Below are 22,359 nucleotides of genomic sequence, written 5' to 3'. Positions count from 1 at the left end.
CTTGACCCTCTGGGCCTCCAAGTACTCCCTGAAGGGCTTCTGTAGAGAGGCGCCCAGCCCTGGGACAGCACTGCCACACAGCCAACAGATTGAGGGAAAAAGAGAGGGAGAGGGAGGGGAAAAAAGAGAGAGAGAGGGGAGGGGGGACAGAGCATGTCACATCATTGTTACTCACCACCAGGCCAAGGGCAGCAACAAAGGGAGACATGCTGCACTGCCTCCTGTACAGTGCTGCTTACCCCTCCCTTCCTCTCTCCCTGCTTCCCTCCTTCCACACAGAGTGTGCACGCGAGAGAGAGACTGCGGTCTCAAACAGCTCATCCCCACAGACAGGAATTCAGAAAAGACCCCAAAAAAATTAAACACTGAAAAGTACAAGATGTACTGAGAGCTACATATCCTACGCACTTCAGCTTGTTTTGTTGTTTTTTTAAAGAAAGAAAAGGGGAAAAAGTTGGCTTGTCCTCTAAATCCACAGACACACACACTGCGGCTCCGGCACCCACACATCCGTGAACCCGTTCAACTCCCCTGCACTGCTCCTCTCCTCTTGGCTGCAGCGAGCGAGGAGAAATGAATGACTTCTCAGAACTCTCACATTTATCACCGGCGGTTCCTGTAAGAACTGGTTTCAGCCAATTAATGAGGAAGTGAGTCGTGCCTGTGTCATCACTGGCTGAGAGAGGGGGAAGGCCCTGCCCTCTAGCAGCCATAGGAGGAGAAGGCTCAGTAAGACGGCCCATATTAGGAAAACCCTTTACAAGATTCAGCCACCAACTACAAGCACACTACCACCCACCCCCACCCCCCACCCCCACCCCCCCACCCCCACCCCACACACACAAAGAAGAAAGGAAGAGAGAGAGAGAGACAGAGCGATAGATAGAGTAAGAGAGAGAGATAGAGTAAGAGAGAGGGAGAGAGAGAGAGAGACAATGCTCTGGAACAGAGAATGGCCCATCCCTAGTCAGGAGTTAGTGATTAATCACTGAACAAATACATACTAAAGACCTTCACTTATACTCTTTAGTGGCAGAACACTGTCAATTATATCCCTTTACCACCATTGTTAAAAGCATTCCAACTCCTTCTGTAATGGTGGGGTGGGGGTGGCATGTTCCAAGACACAACTCAAAGTGCAAACCGTATGTTCACAAAAGGCAGGGCATGGTCCTATAGCGCTGACTTTATAGGACTGATAACTTTCTCTTTCAAACTACAGTAATTCCCTACATGCTGAACACACACATGTCCGTGTGTTCTCTCACATACACACACACGCTCACGCGCACACACACCTTCCCTCTAATTGTGTGAGAAAACAAGTTGTATCAGCTTCAGCGTTTGCATGCGTTTACAACAGTTACGTTTCTTTTAATCATTAACCAAACACAGAGTTACCGATTTCCTCCTCATGAATGGACAGAAAAAAGGCTGCAAATCACAAAGAGAAGCCTAGAGATGGATCATGCTCAACTGACACAATAAAGAACACCCAAAATAAGATCCAAATATGGATCTAAAGACCAAATGAGGAAGATGAGAGTGGATTAAAGTTTAGTCCCCTACCCCATTCATCCAACAAATTATTTAATCCCAAACACCTTTTACACACCTAGAAACCAAACTGCTTCCAAAATGCTAGCTAGTACAACAATCCTAGTAATAACTTAACTCAAAGACAAACAAATACATTCCAAAATCAAATGAGATTCAATTTCCAACTGACTAAAAACTAACTGCCAAGAACAAAGAGAGAAAGTCAGGGTTTGCGAAAAAGCGGGCTCAATTCATGCCCTGTACGATGAGCAATAGTGAGTCATGAACCCGACTCAAACACTCAACAAGTAGACAGAAACTCAAACCTAACAGTCATAAACATGCTTTTAATACCTTAGGGCTGTATCTGTGTGTCCTTATGTACATACATCTGCCTGTTTTGAGCTTTTGGAACTATCTCAAACTTTCTAGAACATTCTACAGACCAATGCTTTGTGAACCTTCTGGACTTAGATGTTTCTTCTAATCTTGCATTGTTTTATATACACCTGTGAGTATCTTTAAAACCTTATTTTGTGCTGTATTTTTGTAAGAAGCTCAGACAGTGATTGTAATGTATTTTTGTTGAAGAGGAATTTAAAATGTTACATTAAAATCAAATCACATTTTATTGGTTGCATACACATATTTTGCAGATGTTATTGCGGGATGTATAGACATTTTGGACAGTATGTAGATAGAATATTTAGTATATCTATCTGTAGTACACATAGTATAGAATAGTATATATACAGCAATAGTTGAATAGGATGGCATTGACTAGAATACAGTATATACACATATGAAATGAGTAAAACAGTATGTAAACATTGTTAAAGTGACCAGTGATTCAATGTACATGTACAGAGGGCAGCAGCCTCTAAGGTGCAGGGTTGAGGACCAGTGAGAATGTAGAATCTGGAAAAAGTAGGATTTCTGAAGGCATGCATTAAAATGCTTGTGATGTAAAACATTAAAAAAACGGTGATGACTGGTCATTGTTGTAGTAGATTTACTCTCTGTGAGTTTTTAAATGAAATGTTTTCTCTTCAATTCTTTTTGTCACCACATAAAGAATTTGGTGGCTCGTTAATCATAAGAGGGAGTAGCCGTATTTAGTTAAAATCCAAATAAAATAGTGTTATTCAGTCAACTTTAAATTCCTGCTATTTGCTCAACAGCTACTGAACAAACCTAGTAACCACCATGTTTGTTGAAATCATGTGGTTTACAATACTATAACATCAATATATTTACTATTCACCTACAGTGTGGGTCTAATAGTGTGAGTGGGTGGAGAAATATACATCTATGTGATATTAATGACTAAAGAAAGAATTTAAAGCAAACAAGAAAAAAATAGACACTTTTAGAATTAACTAAACAATCAAATACAAAATCAAGATTTCCCTATTAAGGAGAAACATGGCTTTTATCTAGTTTCCGTAATAGGGATATAAAATAGAGCAGTCATAATTGATGTTTATGGATTCTAGCTAAAATAATGTCAATGGTTTCAAAATAACATTTCTCCCTAAAATAACAACAAGCAAACATAATTATAGTCAACTGAACAAAAACGTATCACAAATGTAAATTATAGATTTGAATCAATTCTGTCAATTCTGATTAATAGATCATTCTAAATCTATTCTACATTGAATGCTACATTCCATTTCTCACATTGAATGAGTTAAGTATATTTTCAGTGAACCATAATAAGGGAGTTTAAATAGAAATAAAATGATGCAATCTGACGGGAGAAAAAACATTGCAATGTCTCTGACGGGAGACAAAACTATTATAATTCGCAGGTTAAAAAGATATCAATTTCGAATACCTAAAATACCATCACAATATCCATTTTCATATTTGGTGATAATTTAAACGATTGAAACTTACGCATTTGATATTCATAAAAAATGAAAAATCCTCAATTGAATAATTTTTATACCAGACGGGTCATCATTCAGTGACTCACAATATACCAGTGCCTAAATAAATACATCAAACAAAAAGAATCAAACTGAAGATAGTTATATAAAGGTTAAATAAAATACCCTACAATAACCTATAGGCCTAAATTCATTATTAAGGACACTTATATGGGATCAAAAGTTAGCAAAATACTTATTTTAGACAAATAAATCAAGGTTATTTTTATGAGAAAACTTAAGGTTAGATTGAATCAATATGCGACACTGAGAGCAAATATATGGTGCCATTGACCAGATAAGGTGGTATGTTTGGACTACAGAGCCCACGCTAAAGCAGCTTTGTGGACAGAACGTGGGAGCAGACGCCAGGTAGGACACAGGGTGTGACTTTATGACTTGTAATGTATCACTAACCTAAAATAACAGATCACTTTTACAGCAAACAATGAGTGGATACTTTTTTTTACATTGATATACAGCACATGTACTTTTGATCAGATATTTGTAATTACTCTCTTGTTAACGTTATGAAGTGATATAAACTGTGTGATGCATATCGGAGATACATGGAAGCGGTGACTTTATCAATCAGAGGATGCATCTTATTTCTCCTCACCCTGTGAGCTCACTGCACTCTCTCAGGTCAGTGGTGGGAACTGAGGACTGACTCAGATATACAAGAGGTAGAGGTATCATCACACACACACTGAAATATACAAACACACACACACACACACACACACACACACACTCTCCCAGGTTGCCTACTGACTCTACTCCCACACAATGAATCAATGAATGCTTGTTATGACTGAAAAAACCTCAACAACACAAAAAGCACTTCATATTCCAGACGCTGATGGTCAACTGGTCAAATCAACAGTGTTCTGTCTAATGATGGAGGAGACGAGAGGCTGTGACTGAAGGCCTGCCAGCAGACCTGGGGACTACTCCTACATGTCCACATGCTGACAAGTAAGGGGTAGGGCCTAGGCCCCGCTTAGATAAATGGAAATGATTAGTACATAATGCATCATGATATAGATGTCTGCCTGTATGAAACAAGCCGTGCCAAATCAGATAGCCGCTGTCAGTGTTTTGAGTGCCCAGTCTAGCTGAGAAAAAGGTCTGTCTGCCTACTCACGGCTAAGTCACAACAAGGAGGAAAGCAGCTCATTGATAAATTGCCAGGGAGGTGTGAATTGCTCAAGTGCTGAACCGTGTTCTTAAGATCTCACAAGGAGATAGATGGGGGGTTTTGGAGGGAAATCAGACTTGCTTCCTTCCTCAAACCACTACCACCACATCCACCTCTTACATAGAGGACAAAACATGTAAGGGTTAATTTGTGACCATCATTAACATTCCGATTTGTTATTTGCTATTATTTCCTGATGCTGTTACGGAGAAGAAGAAAAAAAACTTTTTTTTTCTTCATTTCCTTGAGACCAAATTCCACAGAACATGAGTCAGAGGTAACCTATGACCCCTGGCCTCTTCTGAAGCTGCCCTACACACACACACAGCTCAGGTTGCCACCTCTGAGGAGGGAGAGGGGCACACACACACTTGCTCTCTTACACACAGAGACATGTTGTCTCTACCTTCTTGACCTTTGTGCTGTTGACTGTGCCCAATAATGTTTGTGCCATGTTTTGTGCTGCTACCATGCTGTGTTGTCATGTGTTGCTGCCTTGCTATGTTATTGTCTTAGGTCTCTCTTTATGTAGTGTTGTGTTGTCTCTCTTGTCGTGATGTGTGTTTTGTCCTATATTTATATTGTATGCATTTTGTTAATCCCAGCCCCCGTCCCCGCAGGAGGCCTTTTGCCTTTTGGTAGGCCGTCATTGTAAATAACAATTTGTTCTTAACTGACTTGCCTAGTTAAATAAAGGTTAAATAAAAATAAAATAAAAAATACACACACAAGCACAACTACTCTCTCACACCTTTTTACTCTCAACAAGCACACATGAACACTATTGGCATGATCATACACAGCTATACACACACCTCCAACTCATAGGCAGGACATGACAGCTAGTTCAGGTAGCTAACCTGGCCAGATCCAACTGGTTACAACATACCAACAAAGAGCTTGTACAACATAAGACCATCAGAACCCAAGTTCACATCAAACATAACACTTCCGCCAGTAGAACCAGATAGGCCTACATCCACAACTCAGGCTTGGTGTTAATGGCATTGTGTCTGTCTGACCTGAGAAACTGAAACCTGCAAGTCTTTGTCACACCTCTGAATATCAATGATTAAACCATTCACATAAAAGGTGCCCATCTAATTTGACTTACGGGCCAATTAAAGTATTTCAATGTAAAGTTTCAAATCACTTATTCACACAGTTCATTTGTTTTGTTCACACTGTAATACAAACTGTAGAATTGCTGTTATGTGGTCAAATAAAATACTGTTAATGATAGTAGAAGCAATACGTTAGTTGAATTACAGTGAAAGATACGGTGGTGGAAAAAAACAGAGCGTGTCCCTCTAATTCCATGTCTCACTCTGTCAGCCGTATCTGGTCCAGTTGAATCAGGCTCTTTCCCAATGACTTCATCACTAAGGCATGGAGCCCGCTCCTGGATGGAGATCCCCCTAGTACTACCCAGCCAGGGTGTTTATCACAACCCTGCCTGCTCCCCAGCCATCTGTGGCAGACGCACACACACACACACACACACACACACATACACTCAATCACATTCACAAAAAGGAGGGAGCCTTAAACAAAGAAGAAAGAAGGGAGGGAGGGAGGGAGGGAAGAAGGGATGAGATAATTTCTTTTTTGGAAATGACTTATCAGCATGGGTCTGCTGGGAGGGACAGTCAGCTAAACACACTGCCTGCCCCCTGGGGTGCCCACTGCCGGGAAACAAAGAGCACCAATTATATATAGCACTCTGTTATTCCTGTCACCTGCCATGCATGTAGTCCTATAAAACAGTCCCCAACAACCCCCTGGGTCTTAGCCTGTGAGTGGCTGAGGTGTGATGAGGTGAGAGGTCTGTCTCACTCAGTGACTGTGCTGCTGGCCTTTCCAGACTGTTATAACAGGCGGATGGACATAGGGAGTTGGGACCCAGGGGAGGCCAGGAAGGGGGGGGGGGGCCAGAGTCCAGTCATTCTTCATCCTGTGGTGCCCGGCCTATCCCATTGATCGATGCCCACACTACTAACCTAGATATCACAAATGCCTTATTTATTGTGGCAAACTCACCACACCATTTCAGTATCACGGTCAGCAAACCAATTACGTAAGTAACAAATCTATGACAGAACAATGCTGAATATGTGGGGTTTATACAGTATCCTGTGAATAATGGGTGACTGTACGTGCGGCTCCTATAATGTTCACCTTGTTGATTGTCTGCTTTGACAACACACAGGTCACCACATAGGTTACTATGGAGCTGGAGAAAACCACAGGCAGCAAGACAGTCTTCCACTGTGAAATACTGTACAGTATGTTCTACTTTAACTTTCAAGATTTATGTCACGTGCACAAGTACAGTGAAATGCCTTTCTTGCAAACTGCAACAATGCAGTAATCAATATAAATTAGTAGGTTTACATGCACAGTCATAATTCGGTATTAAACTGATTACGGCAGTAGGTAGATTATACAATGGGCATGTAAACGCCTTACTATGCTTATTTTAATCGGTGTAAAGTCAAAATCGAAGTAAGCATGCACCTGTTTTTCTGACCAATCTTTCAAATTATTAGGACATGTAACACCTTAAACGGCATTCCAGTGGTGTATTTGATAAAAGTTGAATAAAATAAATACATTTGATCTTGGCATGTGCTAGCAGCAGCCAAGCAAGCCTCCCTCTTTAGTGCGAGTGAAGTGAGTTCGGAACAACTGAATGTACGTGTCTTAGAAGTCGTTTTCACATACAACCTTTATATGTCCCAACTCAGAATCAAATACGCTTCCCCAAAATGGTCGCTGTGGTAGAACGATCGTTTTGATTGGCGATTTTCGGGAATTTAACAGAGTGGCATGAAGTAGCCTGATTTCACGTGTGTCCATGTAAAAAGGATTATTAGAGAAACATTCTTCTTGCAAAACATGTAAACGTTTTAATCAAATTATTATACTAATCTGACTATCCACAATTACCACATTATTGTGTGCATGTAACCGTACTGAATGTAGCACTAAAAATAACATAAGGTAGAACAAAAACACAAAGGAAATAAAAATAAGAAGAAAACAAGAAAGTAAGAAGCTTTATATAGAGTCAGTTCCAATACCATTCACAATGTGCAGGGATACTGGAGTGATAGATGTAAATACATGTATGTATACAGGTAAGGTGACTAGGCATCAGGATATATGATAAACAGAGTAGCAGCAGAGTAAATTATGATTGTGTGTATGTGTGTGCATGTGTAGCCATTCTGTCAGCTATTTAGCAGTCTAATGGCTTGGGGATATAAACTATTATTGAGGCTGTCGGTGTCAGACTTGATACACTGGCACCACTTGTCGTACGGGAGCAGAGAGAGCAGTCTATGGCTTGGGTGGCTGGAGTCTAACGATTTTCCGGCCCTTCCATTCACACCGCCTAATATCAAATCAAATTCTGGATGGCAGGGAGCTCAGCCCCAGTGATGTACTGGGCTGTCCGCACCACCCTCTGTAGCCGCAATGCGATTGAGGTGCTGTTGCCATACCAAGCAGTGATGCAGTCAGTCAAGATGCTCTCAAAGGTGCAGATATAGAACTTTTTGAGGAGTTGAGGGACTCAACCTTTTCAACTGCTGCCCCATCGATGTGGATGGGGGCGTGTGCTCCCCCCCTCCCCATTTCCTGTAGTGCTTACATTACAACACTTTAAAAATAACAAGTAACAACATTTTGTGCACAGTAATAGTTAGTTTTAGGTTTCAGGCTAGGGCTATGTTGTGCATACACATTGGGCAGGATGTGTGTCTGTCTAACATACAGACAGCCAGTGAAAGTGCTGTTCAGACCTACTTCCTTGGCCCCCTCCTAACGCTACAACAATACTGTTTTAGCTATTTTCACTACAAAATAGCATTTTTTTTATTGCTAGTACAAGAGCTTTACAACCACTGTTATTACCTCAGGCGAAAAGGTATTTATGGTCAATCAACCAAAAACATTGAAAAACAGTAACTACATTTAGATTCTCAATATAAATAAACAAAACATAAAACATTTAAAACCATTAGTTGATGACCAATGGGAAAAATGACTAAACATGCAAAGAATGATCAATAATTACTAAATAACATGCAAGTACAATCAAGTAACAGATTCTTCCATTCATTTGTCAAAGAAAATAAGAAAAATCTAATCTAATCAAATTGAACACCGATGTCTGCCTCTAGGTGTTAAATATGTATAAAAGAGCCAATAGTTGTTATTTAGTCTATGCTCTTTGTATGGGGAAATTACCCGTTGGGAACAACAGGTAGTAAATATAAAACAGTTTTACGGTACGTTTTTATAAATAACCCCTATTTACACACAAACCCCTACTAAAACACATCCTTTGACTCATTAGCTTGGCTGCCATTGTTCTGAATGGGCACTTTTACAATTGCTTTGTTTGTGTTAATGTTGAATGAGTGGCCTTAGTTGGAGCTGTGCCCTGCCCTGCTTCGTGTTCTTATAAACGGACAGGGAGAGCCGTAAAGCAGGCCTGTGACTCAGGACTCAGGAGGATCAGAGTTGGACTCGACTGTTCTTTGATGACTGGTCTTCAAGCTCTGGGGAGAAGTGCTGAAGTCAGCATCATACAGACTTGAGCATCATAACAGACCACAGTCTGATGCTACATTATACAAAACACTCATGATGCTGACTAAGATCAGACAGGAATTGTGCTGTTATATCAAGGCATACAATACAATCGTTGTTTGTGGCTGAATTCATCAACAAGGCTAAAAGGATCACAGAATAAAACAAACTGATTCATAAATAGATGAGTAGCTCCACATCTTGGACATGAACATATGAAGCCAAGTTTTGATGGCCGGGTGGGTTGTCTAGGTAGGAGGGAACAGGAGACCAAAACAAATGAATCAGGGATGAATATAGCAGGAAGTAGCATGTCGTGCGAAGAGATCACACCAAACTGAAGGGCCCGACACACGACACCGGACCCAGAGTATTAATCTGACCCCCTACTTCACCCCCATCTCCCCCACTCTTATTCATCTGTACCATAAAACACAGACAGAGAACAGAACACTGTGTACCAGTGGCCCTTCAGATGCCCTCAATGTGTTACACAGTGCTTTCAGAAAGTATTCACATCTCTTGACTTTTATCACATGTTGATGTGTTACAGCCTGAATTGAAAATGTTAGACTGAATTTAAAAAAAGAAGCTTACTGTGCATGATGGTTGAACCAAAAATTACATTTAACAAAAATGTTATGAAATTGGAAACTATTAAATATACATGTGAAATTAAATTCAACAATAATGGATGTTGATGCTAATATTATGTACAATATCTAATTATGTTTCCATATGATAACAATAGCCTAATATATGCAATATGCTGAAACTATTGTCTTTTAACAGTTTCACTTAATCAACCTAATAATTATGTACACAACCCTCACTATTGTCATTGTCACTATTGTTTGTCTACATAACCTGATTCAAGTATTCATGACATTACCCTGAAGAAGGCACAGTGATGCCGAAACGGTGTTTTACCCATTAAATTACTGGGAGTTTTATATATAGAGAGTGTTTGACTCTCTTTATTACATTTTATAGCTTGTAGTTCATTCGCCGTTAGTCAGCACCTCTACACAAAATAGTTTTCTCTGGATGTGCGCCAGCTCATGCTAAAAAGAAATGTAAAAAAACAGACATTGAATATCCATTTGAGCATGGTGAAGTTATTAATTACACTATGGATGGTGTATCAATACACCCAGTCACTACAAAGATACAGGCGTCCTTCCCAACTCCGTTGCTGGAGAGAATGAAGCCGCTCAGAGATTTCACCATGAGGCCAATAGTGACTTTAAAACAGAGTTTAATGGCTGTGATAAGAGAAAACTGAGGATGGATCAACAACATTGTAGTTACTCCACAATACTAACCTCATTGACAGAATGTAAAGAAGGGAGCTTGCACAGAATAAATATGACAAAACATTCATGCTGTTTGCAACAAGGCACTAAAGTAACATTGCAAATAAATGTGGCAAAGCAATTCACTTTTTGTCTTGAATAAAAAGTGTTATGTTTGGGGCAAATCCAATACAGCACATTACTGAGTACTACTCTCCATATTTTCAAGTATAGTGGTGGCTGCATAATGTTATGAGTATGCTTGTAATCATTAAGGACTGGGGAGTTGTTTCAGGATAAACCATTTATGCAATGGAGCTAAGCACAGGCAAAAATCATAGAGGAAAACCTGGTTCAATCTACTTTCCACCAGACACTGGGAGACCTAAACCATAAGGACAAACACACTTGAGTTGCTTACCAAGACGACATTAAAATGTTCCCGAGTGGCCTAGTTAAAGTTTTAAATTAAACAGGCTTAAAAATCTATATCAATACTTGAAAATGGCTTTCTAGCAATGATCAACAACCAACTTAACACAGCTTGAAGAATTTTCAGTTGTGCAAAGCTCTAAGAGACTTCCCCAGAAAGGCTCACAGCTGTAATCGCCGTGAAAGGTGATTCTAACATGTATTGACTCAGGGATGTGAATACTTATGTAAATGAGATATTTCTGTATTTAATTAACAATAAATGTGCAAAGATTAAAAATAAAAATCTAACTTATTAGGGGGTATTGTGCTTAGATGGGTGAGAAAAAAAAGTATATTTAATCAATTTTGAATTGTAACAAAAAAAATTTGAGTAAGTCAAGGGGTATGAATACTTTCTGAAGACACTGTACATATCACCTGTACCATTTTTCCTACTGACCACTTGCAACGTCGCCCTCGCAAAAGAGGTTTTCTAGCCGCGAAGGTCTTTGCAGGTTAAACACAAATTAAATAAATAAAAAATATTACCTAATATCTTCCACTTAATAAGTCATATTATTTTCTGAGCTCTGGACAGACCGAGCAAACTCTCTAAGTTCTTGTGTATTTCTCAATCCCTCTCCGATTGAGAGAAATCTGTCATTTGAGGAGAGCCATGACACGTAATCATAATGAGAGGAGATGAGAAAACGGGCTCCCCGCTATGACTTGCATTAAACTTAACGACGCCGTTATAAAAACCGTCACCGCCAATCTGGCTCGCCATCCCTCACTCTCTCCATCCCTCTCTCTTGTCCTCCTAAATGAGGGATCTGACTGTGTTTCTTCTAGAGAGAGCTGGCCCGGCTGGCCATTGGCTTGATCAATGCCATCTTTGTGAGGGCTTTCTTAGGTGACCCGTCCCTCCCAGCCTTCATTCTCAGTAGCCAGTGACTAACAACTAACAACGTAAGGGGGAAAATCCTGTGGTCTGCCCTGTCGGCCCTCCCTGCAAAAAAACACCCCCAACCACCCAGCCCTATCCAAAACCCTCAAACAACCCCCACCCTCCCTGCAGAATGCATTAATAGGAAGAATTTGCTCATATTTCTTAAAGAGGCTCTGGCTATTTATAGGACCAGTGAAGTGCATTCTGGGATGTAATCTATTAACCCTGGAATAAACATGAAGGGGTTCCACTCAAAACCATTCATTTAACTTTGATTTGATTTTGGCCTCGCAAATAAAGTCTTGTGAGAGGTGAGTAGTCATCATAAGAATCAAACTTAACCTAAATGTAACTCATTTAGGTTAGGCCTAAAATGCACCTTCATTTGGAACAATTACTTAGTATCTGGTAAAATTCTGATTAAATTACTGAGGAAATGTGGATCATTCTCTGTCAGAGTTTTATAACTGGGCAGTTACTGATACCAACACAATTAGCCACATCTCTCTCTCTCTCGAACCTCCGAGCACTCCCTCTGGGCAGGGCTCACAGGGCTAAGCCTACTGTGTATTGTTAGTTGGTCTCAGGGGCAGGAAAGGCCATCTGCATGGGCATTGTGCTGATAATGTGCTCCACACTGAGCGATGGACTCACATGGAAATGAGTGCTTTCTCATGGAGAGGACCCCTGTTCCCCCTTCTCCATCACTCTATCATTCACAGGGAGACCCCAGTCAGCCTGGATTTTCACCACAGCACCCCCAGCATATCAACGGACCTCTCACCAATAATCCCCTCCATTGACACCCAATCTGAAGGATTACTGAATTACAATAAACTACATGTTACAGTGGCTGATTGACTGTGGTAATTAGATGGGCTTCGATCAAGGTGAATGATTATCAACTAGCGACTTCCTCTGCTGCTTTCAAGATAAACAAAAATGTAAGTAAAGTATAGCTACAGTAAGTGTGTAAGTGCTACAAAACACACACGCACAGCTAACATGGACCAATGGTTCCCAAATGTTGCTTTATTTTTGCTGTGAAGGTGAACCACGTAAGCTTTCTCAAGCCACCGAGGAGGAGGACATAGCCACAACGACTCAAACCTTATAGAAATCCTTGACCTAGACCAGCCACGCTGTAGTCCTGCAGACACTGAATCAGCACCTGAACCCCTACAATAAAATCATCAAGAACCTTTTCATTCCCACGTGATCTGGCTGTTGTGTTGAACATCTTGAATAATCCGCCAGTCTCACCACCACCCCAGTCTAAACAGCCTAAACACACATCCCTACTAGACACACCAACAATCCCTCAGGCTGGGGCTAGGGGTGGAATTAATATCGAATCACTGAGCTCTCCTTACTGACGCTTATCTAGCATGTTTAACACAGGAAAACAACCAATCTATCCAGTTCTAGTAAGGAACTTGCAATGATGTGTGTGTGTGTGTGTGTGTGTTTCCTCCAATGGGTGTCTGAATCCCAACCACATTGACTGGTCTCTTATCAGAGATAGGAGAGGGAAGTAAAGGGGGAATGTAACCAAAAAAACATGCTGGCTGTCTGATTACGCCACATGAGTCGTCATTGAGACTTGGGGGGGGGGGGGGGGGGGGGGTGTTATGATGAGTCTGGGGTGCCATGCAGCTGTGGGACATCAGATCACACAGGAAGTAGCATGATAAGCTCTATCCACTGTGATTTGTTTATGAATGGTTTGGCAACAATAAACACGGATAGGATGTGATGAAAGCTTGTGTATTTATGGTTGTGTAATGCTGGCATTACTACACAACTACACAACCATAATGCCAGCGTCTATTTATGAGTTGAATGTTTTATTGATTTTTTATTTTACCAGGTAAGTTGACTGAGAACACATTCTAATTTACAGCAACGACCTGGAGAATAGTTACAGGGGGGAGGGTGGATGAATGAGCCAATTGGAAGCTGGGGTGACCATGCTGGTGTAAAGGACAGATAAAAAAAGCCAGGACACCGGGGTTAACACCCCTACTCTTACGATAAGTGCCATGGGATCTTTAGTGACCACAGAGAGTCAGGACACCCATTTAACGTCCCATCCAAAAAGACGGCACCCTACACAGGGCAACGTCCCCAATCAATGCCCTGGAGCATTGGGATATTTATTTTGGACCAGAGGAAAGAGTGCGTCCTACGGGCACTCCAACACCACTTAAATCAGAAGAGTTCAATCAGAAGCTAAATGAGATGAGAGGGGCACATTCTAATCAAACATGACAACCATGAAAGGAAAAGTACTCTCTTTTGATGAGGAGGCATCATCATGAAATATAATATACGGGTAGCTACATGTCTTATCAGGACCACCACATCATATCAAACCTTTCTATTATTGTTTAACAATCCATCAAAAAATGATTGAGATGTGTTGTATTACTACATATATTACTTGCAGATGTATGGAGCAAGTACATCTCCTTTCAATTGTGTTTCAATTTTGAAATCTAAATAGAATTTACCCACATATACTTTTCTTTTTAAAATAATTTAGAATATTGTTTAGGTATATGTTTTCAAAATGACCTAAATGATCGATGGGAATAGATTTTGTTGGCGAGAAGTGATCTCTCATTAAACGTCATGCTATGACTTGTGAGAGGCGAATTTACGGCGTATATAATGGTTATTTTTAAGTTGTGTGACAGAGGTTCCTTCCTCGGCCTATTGTTCAGCAGATGTTCAGATGGACTCAAATCAAAAGGGCACATCCTCAAATCTCCTGGGCCAAACTGTCTGTCTGAGCCACACAGATTAGGTTGTTTAATGCCAAAAAGATTTTTATGAAATCTTTCTGATACATTCACATGTGAACAACAGCCAACGGGCTGAGCAATAGAGAAATCTCTCTTTACAAGTTGAAAATAGTCCAACAACATGTGTTTAAACATTTGCTTTTAACAGCTCTTTGCCAGTACTTAAATGTTTCGTTATGTTTCTCTATGTGAGGTTAAAAGGGCATTGACCTATATGTATCTTTGCATTTACGATAAATGGCTCACCTGACTGAATAATAATAAGAGGGAAATGAACACTGTCATATCATGTCAGAGTGAAATCACCTCAAGTCCAAAGGACGCTTCATTCACAATAACCAAATAAGGAATGACATGACTTAATGCTTTCACACCTCTTTCCTTTTGAGGCAGACATGGTAGAGTCAGCTTCTTGAAATTCAATTGTACACAATGGTGATGAAACAAAACAATATAAAACGACGAGGGAACGGAGGAACAGTGAGCAAGAGAGTAAATATGGCTAAATCGTTAAACTATAAAATACCAATACAAATATGGCTTTGATTTATTTGAGAATGTTCAATGAAAAAATAGGAGAATTTCAAATCTATAAACGAGATCAATTTGATTTAATAAAACTTGAGAAGTCAGTTAACTGTTATTTCAACTCACTTAAAAGCTCCAACATATACTATAAAAAATAAATACAATAAAAAATAAGATTTGTAAGCACAGCATTTGCAATGATGCAATAGTCATTCTTGTTTGTTTGGGTAAATAAACAACAATGGGTTAAAAATGGACAGAAACTGTATATCTGTCTGAAGACTATAAAATATGAATACTATAGGTATAAAAACATGTCACAACGTTAACAGTCAAGTTAGGACCCTTGTACTATATAATAACTGGCTGTACAGGAAAACCGTTGGGGCCTGGAAGAGCCGTTTCCTCATCAATTACTAAGAGATACAGGGGGTCTGTTTTCATGAACTGTGCATAGATAAATATGTTAGAAACTGTTGTGATACACCCATAGCGACAGCAGAGATATCAGCAGACACAATGCCTTCAGAAGGTATTCACACCCCTTGGCCTTTTCCACATTTTGTTGTGTTACAGCCTGGATGGATTAAATTGAGATTTTGTGTCACTGGCCTACACATAATACCCTATAATGTCAACGTGGACTTATGTTTTTAGAAATGTTTACAAGTTAATAAAAATTAGAAGCTAAAATGGCTCGAGTCAAATTCACCGTTCCGCTGGACAATAACCTAAAACACAAGACCAAATCTACACTTGAGTTGCTTACCAAGAAGACAGTGAATATTCCTGAGTGGCTTAAATCAGCCTGAAAATCTATGTCAAGACTTGAAAATGGCTGTCTAACAACGATATACAACCCACTTGACAGAGCTTGAAGAATTGAAATTTTTTATTTTTTATTTTTTATTTATTTCTTTTTTTTCTTTTTTTTTTCTTGCCATACTTTATTTACTTTGCCACCATGGCATTTTTTTGCCTTTACCTCCATTATCTCACATCATTTGCTCACATTGTATATAGTCTTATTTTTTTCTACTGCATCATTGATTGTATGTTGTTTTACTCCATGTGTAACTCTGTGTTTTTGTATGTTGTCGAACTGCTTTGCTTTATCTTGGCCAGGTCGCAATTGTAAATGAGAACTTGTTCTCAACTTGCCTACCTGGTTAAATAAAGGTGAAATAAAATAAAAAAAATAAAAATGTGTAAATGTTGTACATTCCAGGTGTGCAAATTACTTAGAGACGTACCCAGAAAGACTCACAGCTGTAATCGCTGCCAAAGGTGATTCTAACATGTACTGACTCAGGAGTATGAATACTTATGTATATTAGGTATTTCTGTATTTCATTTCTAATCAATTTGCAAATATTTATAAAAACATGTTTTCACTGTGTCATTATGAGATATTTTGTGTAGATGGGTGACAATTTTTTTTATTTAAACAATTTTGAATTCAGGCAGTAACACAACAAATTGTGGAATAAGTCAAGGGGTACGAATATTTTTTTTAAACACTGTACCATCTTCTATTCCTGTGTTTAAACATCACTAAAACCATAACGGTTTTATATGTTTTAAGAATGTTCTACAGACAACACAAACAACACTGTCATATGAGTTTGTAACAACTATTTGTACCATATTTCTATAGTCCACAGCAGCACTGCTGACTGCAACCAACAGACATGAGAAAACCTAAGCTGTATGACTGAAAGAATGTTATTTAATATATATAAAAAGCTATGTTAAAAAAGAATCCAAGGAATTGATTTAGCATTGATTAGCAATGACACACAGGAAATGTTACAATATTAAATCAATACTGAGTGTTAATGCAACTGTTCCTGTGTCTGTACGGGTCCACACTTTCCTGTGTTAAATGCAACACTGTACCAGTGTCTGTATGGGTCCACACTTTCCTGTGTTAAATGCAACACTGTACCAGTGTCTGTACGGGTCCACACTTTCCTGTGTTAAATGCAACACTGTTCCTGTGTCTGTACGGGTCCACACTTTCCTGTGTTAAATGCAACACTGTTCCTGTGTCTGTACGGGTCCACACTTTCCTGTGTTAAATGCAACACTGTTCCAGTGTCTGTACGGGTCCACACTTTCCTGTGTTAAATGCAACACTGTTCCAGTGTCTGTACGGGTCCACACTTTCCTGTGTTAAATGCAACACTGTACCAGTGTCTGTACGGGTCCACACTTTCCTGTGTTAAATGCAACACTGTTCCTGTGTCTGTACGGGTCCACACTTTCCTGTGTTAAATGCAAAACTGTTCCTGTGTCTGTACGGGTCCACACTTTCCTGTGTTAAATGCAACACTGTTCCAGTGTCTGTACGGGTCCACACTTTCCTGTGTTAAATGCAACACTGTACCAGTGTCTGTACGGGTCCACACTTTCCTGTGTTAAATGCAACACTGTACCAGTGTCTGTACGGGTCCACACTTTCCTGTGTTAAATGCAACACTGTTCCAGTGTCTGTACGGGTCCACACTTTCCTGTGTTAAATGCAACACTGTACCAGTGTCTGTACGGGTCCACACTTTCCTGTGTTAAATGCAACACTGTACCAGTGTCTGTACGGGTCCACACTTTCCTGTGTTAAATGCAACACTGTTCCTGTGTCTGTACGGGTCCACACTTTCCTGTGTTAAATGCAACACTGTTCCTGTGTCTGTACGGGTCCACACTTTCCTGTGTTAAATGCAACACTGTTCCAGTGTCTGTACGGGTCCACACTTTCCTGTGTTAAATGCAACACTGTACCAGTGTCTGTACGGGTCCACACTTTCCTGTGTTAAATGCAACACTGTACCAGTGTCTGTACGGGTCCACACTTTCCTGTGTTAAACGCAACACTGTGCCAGTGTCTGTACGGGTCCACACTTTCCTGTGTTAAACGCAACACTGTTCCTGTGTCTGTACGGGTCCACACTTTCCTGTGTTAAATGCAACACTGTTCCTGTGTCTGTACGGGTCCACACTTTCCTGTGTTAAATGCAACACTGTTCCTGTGTCTGTACGGGTCCACACTTTCCTGTGTTAAATGCAACACTGTTCCTGTGTCTGTACGGGTCCACACTTTCCTGTGTTAAATGCAACACTGTTCCAGTGTCTGTACGGGTCCACACTTTCCTGTGTTAAATGCAACACTGTACCAGTGTCTGTACGGGTCCACACTTTCCTGTGTTAAATGCAACACTGTACCAGTGTCTGTACGGGTCCACACTTTCCTGTGTTAAATGCAACACTGTTCCTGTGTCTGTACGGGTCCACACTTTCCTGTGTTAAATGCAACACTGTTCCTGTGTCTGTACGGGTCCACACTTTCCTGTGTTAAATGCAACACTGTTCCAGTGTCTGTACGGGTCCACACTTTCCTGTGTTAAATGAACAGTTTTTTCCCTTATTTTTTAAAATTATTTTCCTCTAACCCTACCACCCCTTCCCTTAACTGGAGTAAACTAATGAACAACAACACTTAGGCTTCTACTTCCAACTTAAACATACTATATACATTTTACGGATACAATCTATTTTACAATAGTTATATTTTGTTTGTTTTTACTCCTATCCTACCGCTACCCTCAACCCCTCCCATCTATTTCCGAAGACCATCCAAATTTATTTTCTATTTGCCATATGTTTTTAACTGTGCTGTTTCAGAAAAGTTCTGAACCTACATACATTTTACAAACACAGTATATTTTACATGAGTTATCTTGTTGTTATTAGTCCCACCCTTTTGCTCCTCTCAACCCCTCCCTCCCACCTATCGCTTCCATATTGGATTGGATTAATACACTGCTTAGTGTAAAGCCTTATTTGCATTTCCCAGGTTGCCTTGGGATTCAAGTGAATTGTAGTTACCACTCATGACTGTATTTGTTAGTGACAGAGATATGATTGTTGTGTTCATTAATGTTGTGGCCTTCACCCAGTTAGAACCTTAAAATTGTATTATTCATGACAATACAATACTTATTTTGAGAGCCTAGTTTTAGCCTAAAACAGTGGCCTGAAACTCATGGTTTACAGGCTACATCGGGCCTGCAAGTCACATTATGTTGGCTTGCAAAGTGATGTGTAATTCCTATTGGAATCCAGCCAGAGTGTGGATATCCAACATTTGGCATTTTTATTCACCCACAACCTGCATTCAGAATGATTGCCAAGGTTGGGAAGACTAAGATATGAGACTACCTAAAGCATCTAAACTGGATCAACCATTTCAGTAAAGAATGCAATAAATCTAAGTTAAAGATTGAATTATTTTAGAAACATTTATGTTACTTATATTTCAGTAACATAAGATGAATTAATCAAACATTCTAAAAATCAACCTGCAACAGAACATGCTGGGAAATATGATTAGGATGGGCATGGTTTTGATTCATCACTGGTTATTAACACCAACACTGGGTTATTTTACACCACTGAGTTCTATAGAGTTAATTTAACTCCTGAATCAACACTAGAGATGTTACACTGAAAAATCTACATTAAATGATACTGGACAATTTGCTGTGCATAAAAAAAGGTAAAAAAGGAAAAAGTAACACTGGTCAACAACACAATAAACAGGCAAAAACAGACAATAAATGGGTTAACACTGAAGATGTGGACAAGCACCTAAAGGATTAACTAAAAGTGGCAATGGGCATGGGTTGGTAATTAAAGATGTAATACTTAAGGGTTAAAAGTGAAGGTGTGGTCAGTCCGGTAAAGGGTTAATAATAGTGAAAGTGTGTGAGGTGGATGTGTCACAGAGCCATCACTGGATGACAGTTTCTGTGAGAAAGCTTGACTATCAAGCAATTGTCAAGGTGGATGGGCTTCAGTCAGGAAGGAAGTTGACAGTTAACAGGTTGTAAAAAGGAAAGTTTGTGACTCATAGTGAAACTTGCCAATCACCTCTGATAGCTCACTTACCTCTGTATCTCAATGACTAGGGCTTGAAACCAACTCCATCTACCCATCATTACAGACACACCACACTGACAGCTATAAAATGTTCAGAAGATTTATATGATAGTTAAATGAATAGCCTATATTCAAATAAATTCATTTGAAAAGCATGTAAACAGAAATGCTGAAAACCCTCATGAATGATAAAACTCTATGAACCCTTGTAATGACCAATCAACTTTAACCAAATTCTGCTGTTTTTTGTAACCTCAATTTGGGAATAATCTGCCAACAAATTGGAGAAAAAAGACATTGATTTTTATTAAAACCAGCACTAAAGAGTATGTATTCTTGAAACAAAGAAAAGAGCAGGAAAAACTACTGCTGAAAAAGGATGTGAGCTGATGCAATCTCACAGTCTGATTTCAGCACAGCAGTGTGTGTGTGTGTGTGTGTCTGTGTGTGTGTGTGTCTGTGTGTGTGTCTGTGTGTGTGTCTGTGTGTGTGTCTGTGTGTGTGTCTGTGTGTGTGCGTGCAATGTCTCAGGTGCCAATTTAACACCATGTTAGGTATACACAGCAAGGGCCACTCCCCCAACTGGCAGGTGTACAGACCGAGGGTAGTTTCCTGCTACACACCCTGGTCCTGACACCTCGACAAGGGCACCAACCCTCCAAGGCCTAAGCCTGCTTCCTCCTATCTGTGCCCAGCAGGCAGCCCTCATACAGGGCAGGATTATATAACCTTTTCACAGTATTGTGCTGACCCGAATCGTACTGTGCTGGCTCTGATAAAAAAAAAATTGTACATAGTTTTCTTCCATCACGTTTATTGTAGATGCATAAGTTGGCACGGCACATCTCGGCTCAGTAATGTGAAGTGGGTATTAGTGTGAGAGCCAGGCAGGGTAGGTGGGTGGGTGTGAAGGTTCTATTAGCAGGAGGCTTGGAAAGCCAGACAACAGGGTTGGTGACAGTGACGTCTAACTTGAGATCAGATCAGTCTGGGAGGGTGACACCAAGCTGCCAGTGGTGGGCAACAGGGTTGGTGACAGTGACGTCTAACTTGAGATCAGATCAGTCTGGGAGGGTGACACCAAGCTGCCAGTGGTGGGCAACAGGGTTGGTGACAGTGACGTCTAACTTGAGATCAGATCAGTCTGGGAGGGTGACACCAAGCTGCCAGTGGTGGGCAACAGACGGAAAAAGTACACAGTTGTTGCTCCACTCATTACGGCATGTGTGAAATGTCTTTATACGTCGATATCAACCGACCCCATTTCCACTGGAGTGTCATATGACACCAAATGAAGAGCAGAGCGCAGTCAGTCAGTCTAAGGTCACCGTGGAAAAGCGAAAGAGACACCAGTGACACACTGTATCACGATTGTAAACTAGAATTCAACCAGACCGTAGGCCAGAGACGATTCATCCTAACCTGAGAAACAGTCTTACATACATACTCATACCCATAGTCATCCACACCAAGTGTTAGAGCATGGTCATCAGTTAGCATCCAGACTACGGAAGGTATTGAGGGGACAAAATATTAATCTTCCCAGAGCAGCACAAATACATTTTCTACTGTATAATCACCACACCCTTTCAGGGTCTGTCAAAACACTTGGAAAATAAAATGTATTCCATGAAACACTGCATCTTCCAAAAATCCCTTTGTTAAATTGATGCTAACATTTTGGTCAGTGACCTGAGACGCAGTCAGAACAAAATTAGAGCGGGTTTTCCTAAAAGGGGCACGAACGACCTCAAAATGCCACACGAAGTTCTCTCAACCGTCATGTTCCAAATGAACCCATTCATGTGTGATACTACCCCCCTCATTGTCCTCCTACCTCCCCCGTGACACACAGACACAAGCACGCACGCAAGCCTGCACACATACACACACATTTCCATTTCTTCAGAGGTGGCCCAATATTACTCAATGGCTAGGTTACTTACCCAATCAGAGACACCATCTGCTCCACTATGTGCCTGCTGAAGGTTATGATCACAAACAGTTTCTGTGACAAAGAAAGAGAGAGACAGTCAGTCAGTAGACCATGAGGTCATGGGGGGGTAAATACAGGCCCGGCCGGGGCAGTACACTCATGGTTTTGATCATTAATACTCCCTATATTGGACCCCCTGTAGTCAACCAACACCACACT

General features: G+C 40.4%; 1 long non-coding RNA gene across 1 annotated transcript in view; it reads right to left on the bottom strand.

The window, feature by feature from the left end:
* Window positions 1-8,231: 8,231 nt before the first annotated feature.
* The window catches only part of LOC115148870 (uncharacterized), a 36,493-nt gene continuing 22,365 nt past the window's right edge, over window positions 8,232-22,359 (bottom strand). The window contains exons 4-5 of the long non-coding RNA XR_003866758.1: window positions 22,151-22,212; window positions 8,232-9,242 (exon numbers count right to left, since the gene is read on the bottom strand). This is a non-coding gene — a long non-coding RNA (uncharacterized LOC115148870). The remainder of the gene's footprint in view (window positions 9,243-22,150; window positions 22,213-22,359) is intronic.

This window comes from Salmo trutta, chromosome 15, assembly GCF_901001165.1.
Source record: "Salmo trutta chromosome 15, fSalTru1.1, whole genome shotgun sequence".
NCBI classification, from domain to species: domain Eukaryota; kingdom Metazoa; phylum Chordata; class Actinopteri; order Salmoniformes; family Salmonidae; genus Salmo; species Salmo trutta.
The sequence above is the reverse complement of the archived record's forward strand: the minus strand, read 5'-3'. Positions and strand labels throughout refer to the sequence as shown.